The 9387-nt window shown below is 32.6% G+C and overlaps 2 long non-coding RNA genes across 2 annotated transcripts; one reads left to right on the forward strand and one right to left on the reverse strand.

Moving 5' to 3' along the window:
• The first annotated feature begins 1260 nt into the window (after nucleotides 1–1260).
• On the forward strand, nucleotides 1261–1536 carry LOC126883209 (uncharacterized). The gene is made up of 2 exons (XR_007697563.1): nucleotides 1261–1387; nucleotides 1418–1536. It is a non-coding gene; the product is annotated as an uncharacterized LOC126883209 (long non-coding RNA).
• Nucleotides 1537–3582: 2046 nt separating this feature from the next.
• Nucleotides 3583–9073, reverse strand: LOC126883208 (uncharacterized). Its single transcript, XR_007697562.1, has 3 exons — nucleotides 8384–9073; nucleotides 4186–8224; nucleotides 3583–4076 (listed from the first exon to the last, which is right to left on the reverse strand). It is a non-coding gene; the product is annotated as an uncharacterized LOC126883208 (long non-coding RNA).
• Nucleotides 9074–9387: the final 314 nt, after the last annotated feature.

Genomic DNA, 9387 nt, shown 5'->3' on the forward strand with positions numbered 1-9387 from the left:
ACTTGAATGGCTAGCTAAATATGTATGAGAAGGGCCACTTGACACTCAAGGAAGGATTCGGCCAATTTGCACGGCTATTTTTGGCCAGACAATAGATTAAAGGAAGTGACAATGATGGCTCGAAAAGAAGATATGAAGATAATGTTCAGAAAATAGATAGAGTAAATATAATAATATACTGAAAATAGAATGAATTTTTGGGCGCCAGAAGAAGGATAACTAGGTTAACGCTCTTCCAGGTATTCTACGCTGCTATAGAGTATGTTAAATTTGTAGTACAAGTATGTGAAAAGTTATTAAAGATTATTAAATTATAAAATATACTACTAAAAATAAAGGAGTAATAAGAAAAAAAAATCACAATAAATGTATATTTATTGAATGTAACTACTAGATCTTTTTAACAATCTCTGAGTTAGGACAAGTAACTAGTGTGTAACTCTAACATGACAGGAAAAAGTGATACTAGTGAAAGTCAATTACAAAATCATCATACAACTATGATCTAAGAATACTCTTTATAAGGTTAGAAAAACTGACTACGGGTACCTCTAATACAGGAAGTACAACTTACAACTAGGTTAGTAGAACCCTCACCAAATAATAATTGTACGTTTATAATACGTACACCTTAATTAAATACTACCTGATACTATATATAACATATAAATACCTCACTGTGAGTGGGACAGGCACAAGCCTTATTGAATAAATAAACCTACGAGTGGATACACAGATCCTTTTCCTAACTCGTGGTTTATAATAGTAATAATAACAAGTGAAACCAAAAACTAATCTGAGGGATTAGAATCCAGAAGTTCATATGAATTTAATAAATTAAAGTTAAAGTTAAATAAAGTTAATAAGTTAAAGTTAAGTAAAGTTAATAAGTTCAAGTTAAATAAAGTTAATAATTACAATTTTGACTAATATGTGAAGTTAATTTTTAAAAATTTAATTAAACATATACTAAAATAATGGAATGAGTTTAAATAATTATACAAAAGTGGAACACAGCCTAAAAATAATCAAGATAAGAGTACCGACTACTATTATCAGGGAAAATATCTGAGCTCAGAAATTTATACCTTTATAGATTGCAGAGTGTTGGGGAACGCTATCAATTAAATATTATGTTGTAAAGAAAAAAAACCTATAAAAAATATAAAGCAGGAAAAATGTGTGTGTGCAATTGAACTATAAAAAAAAATGTACTAAATATCACAAAACCAGTCTGTCTTTAATAAGAGCACAGTAAATGTTCCCAAACAAACCACTCTTTCCTAATCTTGAAGTTGATGTAATGAGCACCCAAGGGTGCTAACTCTCGCTAGCAGCTGTCCTGCTGGAGGTACAGGAGAGGAAGACTGGTAGAAAGCAGCTGAAGGTACTCAAAACTGTTGGAAAGCAGCTGGAGGTACTCAAAAAAAAGAAAATGTGGAAATAATCCAGGCTGGTCGCCTATTGATTGTTTCTCTCTGTGTGGTCTGGCCTTGGTGTTGTTGTAGGGTGGCTTTAAGATTTCATGGTAGGTGCGGGGTAGAACTCATTGGATATAGTATGCTCTAAAATTCTTCAAATCCACTGCTGCTGGATAACTTCACTATACTTTTATTGTAATATTTAATCAATTTGGAACTGAGAATTAGAGGTGAATCATTGAGTCTAATGACCCCGCACACTACGATTCAGACCGAACACTCGAGAAACAATGGCAATCCAAGGCTCACGTTCACAGCTGAATCCTTCGTACCCCTCTACTAAGCATTGGCTGTCAAAGTGGGGAAACCAATGTTGCCACGTTTTAAATGTGACGTCATCAAGCATTTAAAAATTCTGAGATGGGTTTAAGTTCTATTTGAATAAACATTGAAAGAAAATAATTCTGAAAATAATTAAATAATATTTTGGATAGTTAAATAATATCTTCCCATCAATAATCGATTCTATAAGGGGCGGAACGTCACAATGTGAGAGGTGGCATTCAGATTTTTGCGGATAAAGTTAGGTGATAACTTCGTTAATAATATTTGATTTATGCTCCTTCTCAAATATGCCCGGAACATTAATAAAACAATTCAAATATTTAAAAATTTCGAATAACATCGATTTTTTTCTACTTTTTTTGTTTATAACTTTAAAACGATTCATTTTGGAACAAAGTCGTATAGGAGTAAAACAAAGATATAATTAAATTTTATATCAGACGCGATTGGTTAAAAATGTCTTAATTTATCACCCTTGCTGCAAAATAGCAATAAATATAAAAATAAGGGGGCAAAACAAGCCTGTCCTTATTCAATGATTTTCCATCACTTAGGTTACACTTGGAATCTTCCTAATTCGCTTAGAAAATTTTTGTTTTTAAAATTAAAATTTTTTAAAATCTTGCACAACAAAAACTAGTAGGTACTAGAGAAAAATAGAAATATTCCGCGCAATAAAAATATTACCATTGTTCACGGTTCTTAGACTATACTACGGTGGCCTTTTCCGGCGGTGGTGGGGAGACTTAAATTTTTGACGTTACGTCACAAGAGTTTAGAATCTGACATTTGATCTGACAGAATCCCATTTTTAAATTTTTTGCGGTAATCTTTTTTGATCTTTGAATGTGTACAATATACTTTGTATAGTATTGACAGTATTGTGTATAATTTGTATTGTTATTAAATAACATATATTAAGATAAATTTTATCTTATAATATCCTAGTTTACTTTATATTTTTGTATTTGAAATTGTGCTGTTGTTTCCCGTAAATACTATAGGTATTTTGAACTGTTTATGAAAAGTTATTTATTATAGTTGTTGTACATCGTACCTATTGTAGGAGCCTAAATATTAAGAATATTTATATATAAGGTGAGTTAAATCGTTAAAATTAAGGTATTTAACGTAATAATAATGTTGATGAAATTTTAGAATGCCAGGTACAAACTGCAGTGTGGCCATTTGTAGAAATAATTTTTATAAAAACAAGAAGTCTGCTGATGATGCTGATCAACAAATAGCATTTTTCACGTTTCCCAAAGATAAAAAACTAGAAAAAATATGGATTGAGCGCTGTTGCGGAAAAGATGAAATAAAAACAAAAACTGCTAGAGTATGTAGTAATCATTTCAAGAAGGATGATTTTGTGGATGATATGTATGCTCGAATAATGGAAACTAGACCTAAATTAAAATTAAAGAATGGAGGTAAGTATTGTTTTCTAATATAGTCGGTTCGCTAAACTCAGACGCAACTGGCTAGATATTTTAGTCGATAATTTTTTTGTTTTTTGCCAATTTTGCAAAAATTGGTAAAATTACTAACTATTTAGTGATTATTAACTATTTAGTAATTATTTTTTATTACCGACTAAAACATTTAGAAAGTTGCGTCTGAGTTTAGCGAACAGACTATATTCTGTTTCTTATCATCACTATTTTGTAGCAATTCCAAGTGAAAACTTAAAATATCTGGGCGATGTTTCAAAACAAACAACAGCAATAAGTGATAAAATGATAGAAATGAAAACACAAAAAGCTATCGTTGAAGAACTATTACCCTAATAGCACAAGGACGTCCAATGGACGTCCATTGGACGTCCTTCACGGACTTTAGGGACGTCCATTGGACGTCCGTTTTCGTCCGAGGAACGTCCTTTATACGTCCTATTTTGGTCCAAATGTCGCGCTACCGAACGTCCATTGGACGTCCATCTAAGGTCCGAGGGGACGTATATTGGACCTTAATCGGACGTAATTTGGACCTTGATCGGACGTCCTAGGGGACGTAAATTGGACCTTAATCGGACGTAAATTGGACCTTAATCGGACGTAAATTGGACCTTAATCGGACGTAAATTGGACCTTAATCGGACGTAAATTGGACCTTAATCGGACATAAATTGGACCTTAATCGGACGTAAATTGGACCTTAATCGGACGTAAATTGGACCTTAATAGGACGTAAATTGGACCTTAATCGGACGTAAATGGGACCTTAATCGGACGTAAATTGGACCTTAACCGGACGTAAATTGGACCTTAATAGGACGTAAATTGGACCTTAATCGGACGTAAATGGGACCTTAATCGGACGTAAATTGGACCTTAATCGGACGTAAATTGGACCTTATCGGACGTAAATTGGACCTTAATAGGACGTAAATTGGACCTTAATCGGATGTAAATGGGACCTTAATCGGACGTAAATTGGACCTTAATCGGAAGTAAATTGGACCTTAACCGGATGTTCTAGGGGACGTGAATTGGACCTTAACAGGACATCCAATTTTGGTCCAAATGCCACGTTGCCAAACGCCCAATGGAGGTCCACTTAACATCCGAAGGGACGTTCAGTGGACGTCAATTGGCCTTCATAGGACGTCCCAGTTTGGTCCAATGTCTTGCTGCCGAACATCCATCTAATGTCGTGGGAAATAAAAAATATATTTTTTAAGGAACTTATATTACATCTTATATTAAATTACAATTATTGGATATTACATTATTTACATTAAATTACAATACACTTCTCCAAGAAATTAACGCACCACCTTAAATATGGGGTATTTTTGATGTCTCGTATTTCCTAAACCTGTTGTTTCATCTAAGTGATTTTTTTATAATATTATAGCCTAGGCTATAGGTTACCTCCTTAAGCTTGTCATGCACAGGGAGCTATGCTGTAATATATGTACATTATATCATATCGCTCTCTATAGTAATGAGTGAGCCTGCAGACAGGAAACAAATGGTTCCGTATGTGCAGGCTCACTCATTACTATAGAATGCGATGTGATATAATATATATTACAGTATAGCTCCCCGTGCATGACAAGCATAAGGAGGTACTTAACCTATAGCCTAGGGCCTAGGCTAGAATATTATAAAAAAATCACTTAGATGCAACAACAGGTTTAGGAAATTCGAGACATCAAATATGCCCAATTTTTAAGGTGGTGCGTAATCGGTTGTATATACAGGGTGTAACAAAAATACACGTCATAAATTAAATCACATATTCTGGGACCAAAAATAGTTCGAATGAACCTAACTTACCTTAGTACAAATATGCACATAAAAAAAGTTACAGCCCTTTGAAATTACAAAATGAAAATCGATTTTTTCGATTATATCGAAAACTATTAGCGATTTTGTATTGAAAATGGACATGTGGCAGTATTATGGCAGGAATATCTTAAAGAAAAATTATGGTGAAATTTGTGCACTGCATAAAAATTTTATGGGGGTCTTGATCCCTTAGATCCTCCCAAACTTTTGTGTACGTTCCAATTCAATTTTATTATTGTGGTACCATTAGTTAAATTCAATATTTTTGTTTCTTAGTATTTTTCAGATAAGGCAGTTTTTATCGAGTTGCGACTTCTTTTTTAACATCTCTACATAAAAATTTTATGGGGGTTTTGTTCCTTTAAACCCCCCAAATGTTTGTGTACGTTCCAATTAAACTATTACTGAGGTACCATTAGTTAAACAGAATGTTTTTAAAACTTTTTTGCCTCTTTGTATTTTTTCGATAAGGCACATTTTATCGAGATCTGGCTTCTTTTTTAATATGGTTCAAAATATACCTAAAAATGTAAAGCATAAATAAGTCTGCATATTATTACCAAGTCTCCATAATCGTACTTAACCATATACAAATATGTGGTGGATTTGACAAATATTCAAAATATTTCGATAAAAATTGACTTTTCGAAAAAGCAATAAGAGGCAAAAAAGTTTTTAAAACGTTGTGTTTAAATGGTACTACAATAATAATTAAATTGAAACGTGCACAAAAGTTTGGGGGGGTTTAAAGGAACAAAACCCCCAAAATATTTTTATGGGGTGTCCAAATTTTACTATAGTTTTTTCGTAAGATACTGCTGCCATAATAATGCCACATGTCCATTTTCAATAAAAAATCTCTAATAGTTTTCGATATATTGGAAAAAATCACTTCATCTTGTAACTTCAAATGAGTGATAAAGGCACAGAGACTTAGATGGCGAGGTCACATTGAAAGGATGCCAAACACGAGGACTCCAAAAATGGTACTAAACTACACTACAGCTTCAAGAAAGAGAAGAGGAAGGCCGAAAAATAGATGGAAGCAAGAGGTCGAAAAAGATTTGGAAAGAATGGTGCTACAGGGTCAGAAAAGAAAAATGAATAACAGGAAGGAATGGAGAAAAATCACATATCAAGCCAGAGATCTCAGTACATAAAGAAACGTGAAAATGAAGAAAAAAACAAACTTTTCAAGCCATGGGCCTCTAAGGCCCTTAGTGCTATTATATATATATATATAACTTCAAAGGGCTGTAACTTTTCTTGTGTGCACATTTGTACTAAGGTAAGTTAGGTCCAATCAAACTATTTTTGGTCCCAGAATATGTGATTAAATTTATGACCTGTATTTTTGTTACACCCTGTATATATCTACATACTTCGTCTAATTTACTAACTGTTATTTATTTTAACTGAAATATTTAGGCGGTAGGTGTGTTCTTTTTTAGAATCACTTTGCCGAGTACAATGGAATTACAGCCACTAGACATATTTTATTATATACGCGTAGAAATAATATTTGAAGATTTCTATTAATGTTAACCTAAAGAAATACACAATAATATGTTTCATTTAATTTGTATAAATGGATTATAAAGCGTTTTTATGAAGCAGATTTGTTCGGATCACACTGTAACTGTAATCGAATGAAGGTGACATTTTAGAATAAATTGGTAACATTTATTTGACAGTTACGGTGATGACACTTCATATTTGTTTATATTCTTTACTATAAGTATCTGTTTTATTTATTATATTTACTGTTTTTATTATTTACTTTACTATAAAAAGATCCTCTACTATAAAAATATAAATTTCACCTAATTTTATAACGACTTGGAATAATCGAGGTATCTGACAACTTTTTTAGTTGTTATTGTAGACAAACTTATACAAAGAAACCTACCAGCTTTTTGCCAAGAGTTCGGAGCCGTTTTTTAATTATTAACAATGCAGTGCAAAAACTCTTGCACTGCAAATCTTAAAAGATTATAACTTAATTCTTGTTCTCTATTTCTTAAGTTTTTGCTTATTTACATTGAATATTAATTTGTTTTGTTGTATAATCCACGTTTACAATAATTATGTGATATATTTGATTTAAAATGGATTCAGGATCTTTTTATACTTTGGCAACTATGTCAACTTAGATCTCTGGCGTAGATAATGACCTGCAACAGTAAGTAAATTAGATGGACTGTAGGTTATATTTGGTTCTTGGGACATCAAAGTATATTTTTTAGACATTCCCTGGATATAGTCACTGATGTGACATACCTCCGATTTGTTTTTTCATGAGTTTTGTAAGAGAGACTAAAAACTTTTTTTATAGTCACCTCCTGTTTTCATATATTTTTTGACATGTTTTGTAGTAAATTCAACTATCTATTTACTACAAAACATGTCAAAATTTACATGTGAAAGCAGATGATCCTAAAAATGGTTTTTCATCTCCTACAAAATTCATGAAAAAGCAGATAGGAGAATTATTGTACATTACAATTCTCTGATGTTTGGGAAAAAGGGCTTAAGTCAGAATTGCACATCGATAATGTTTTGATGATTTCTACAGTACTGTAGTAGATTCTACTGTACATACAGTTTACATCTACAACAGTTTTTTTCTGGTCCAGAAATCATCAAAACATTATCAATGTGCAATTCTGACTTAAGTCCTTTTTGCCAAACATAAAAAAACAATCTGGTCATAACTGACCAATGAGCAATTTTAATTTAACCTAAATTACTACTGTTTCTTAAAATGAAGAGCTTACCCCATAGCGTCTCTTATCTAATCTAACAAGATCGTGCACTATTCTAACATACACAGGCACAGCACACAAGCACTATGCTCCGTTTTTCACTATCACCTATCACTCAAACTAGTTCAAAAGGCTTTGTCCTCATCAATCTTCTAGTTTGCCCAGTAGTATCGAGGAGCTGGATTTCCTCGATATTCTTGAACTTATGAAGTTGTTGCTCGTGACCCTGCTATCTTCTTGATATTTGTTGATAAAGTAATAACTTATTATGCATGGACAATGTGGACTTTCTTCCAACTAGCCAATACACTTTTTATATCTCTCTTTTGCCTTTCATGGCCACAAGGCTATACATTTCCTTCTTGGTTTTTTTTTTGTAGGCCACTTTCAGCTGATTCTAAAAAAAATTAAAATGAAGGGTAATTTTTCTATTCTTTACAATTAAAAATCAAAAGAAATAGGAAATAGGTACTATTTACAGGTAATAATATGCATGCATAAATGATTCGTTTCATAAAGAATAAAGAAAATTGAAAACGGATTTTATAATACTTACAAAATTGTTTAAACAAGAGATCCAGCCAGAACCCAGAGCAAAAACTAGGAGCATAGAAAAAAGTGTTGTGTGATTTGACTAGCAGACAGTACAGCAGAAAAGCCACTAATTTCCATTTCCCACACCCCCTTATCGATGCATTTTTTTCCAATCAAAATTTTTACTAAATTTTTAGGTTATCGGTTATCTTATGAAAATGAAATGTGATGACCAATGACCACGCGACGCTACATAGATACTCGCGCGGCAAATTTGAAAATGAACGCAAATTGAACAATAAATGGCCTCTCTTAAAATCTTGTAATGGAAAATTTTACCCCTCCAGGAAGACATTGTACTATGTTCATAGAATATCTTGTGGTAACTTTCCACCCATAATTTAATCAGATAGATGTTCACGGAATAGAACGGTAGTACCTATATTCCTGGAATGTTTTGTGTTGTTAGGATTAAACTTTTATTTTATTTATTCTTGAATATTTCCTATTGTTAAACATTGTAACCAATAATTTACAAATAAGATTTTCATTACATTACATAAAATCAAAAACATGTTTTGGATATTAAACTATATAGTTTGTTTATAATTGTAATAATTGTATATACAATTTTGAATTAAGATTTAATCTTTTCGATTTAAACTACAGTAAAACCTGTGTTACCGGCCCCCTGCAAACACCGGCCACCTGTACTAACGGTCAGTTTAAAAATTCTCCAAACCAATTACAGTAAAACCTGTCAGTAACGGCCACTAAAAATGAAAAAGCTATTGGCCGATATAGAAAGGTGACCGGTATTGCCAGTTTTTGTAGTCCAGATATAATTGGTTTGGGGAATATTTAAACCGGCCGTTAGTACAGGTGGCCGATTTTATCAGGTGGCCAGTAACACAAGTTTTACTGTATATCTAGACTACAAAAACTGGCAATAACGGCCACCTTTCTATATCGGCCAATAGTTCTTTCATTTTAGTGGCCGTTACTGACAGGTTTGACTGTATTTCA

This window comes from Diabrotica virgifera, chromosome 4, assembly GCF_917563875.1.
Source record: "Diabrotica virgifera virgifera chromosome 4, PGI_DIABVI_V3a".
Taxonomy (NCBI): domain Eukaryota; kingdom Metazoa; phylum Arthropoda; class Insecta; order Coleoptera; family Chrysomelidae; genus Diabrotica; species Diabrotica virgifera.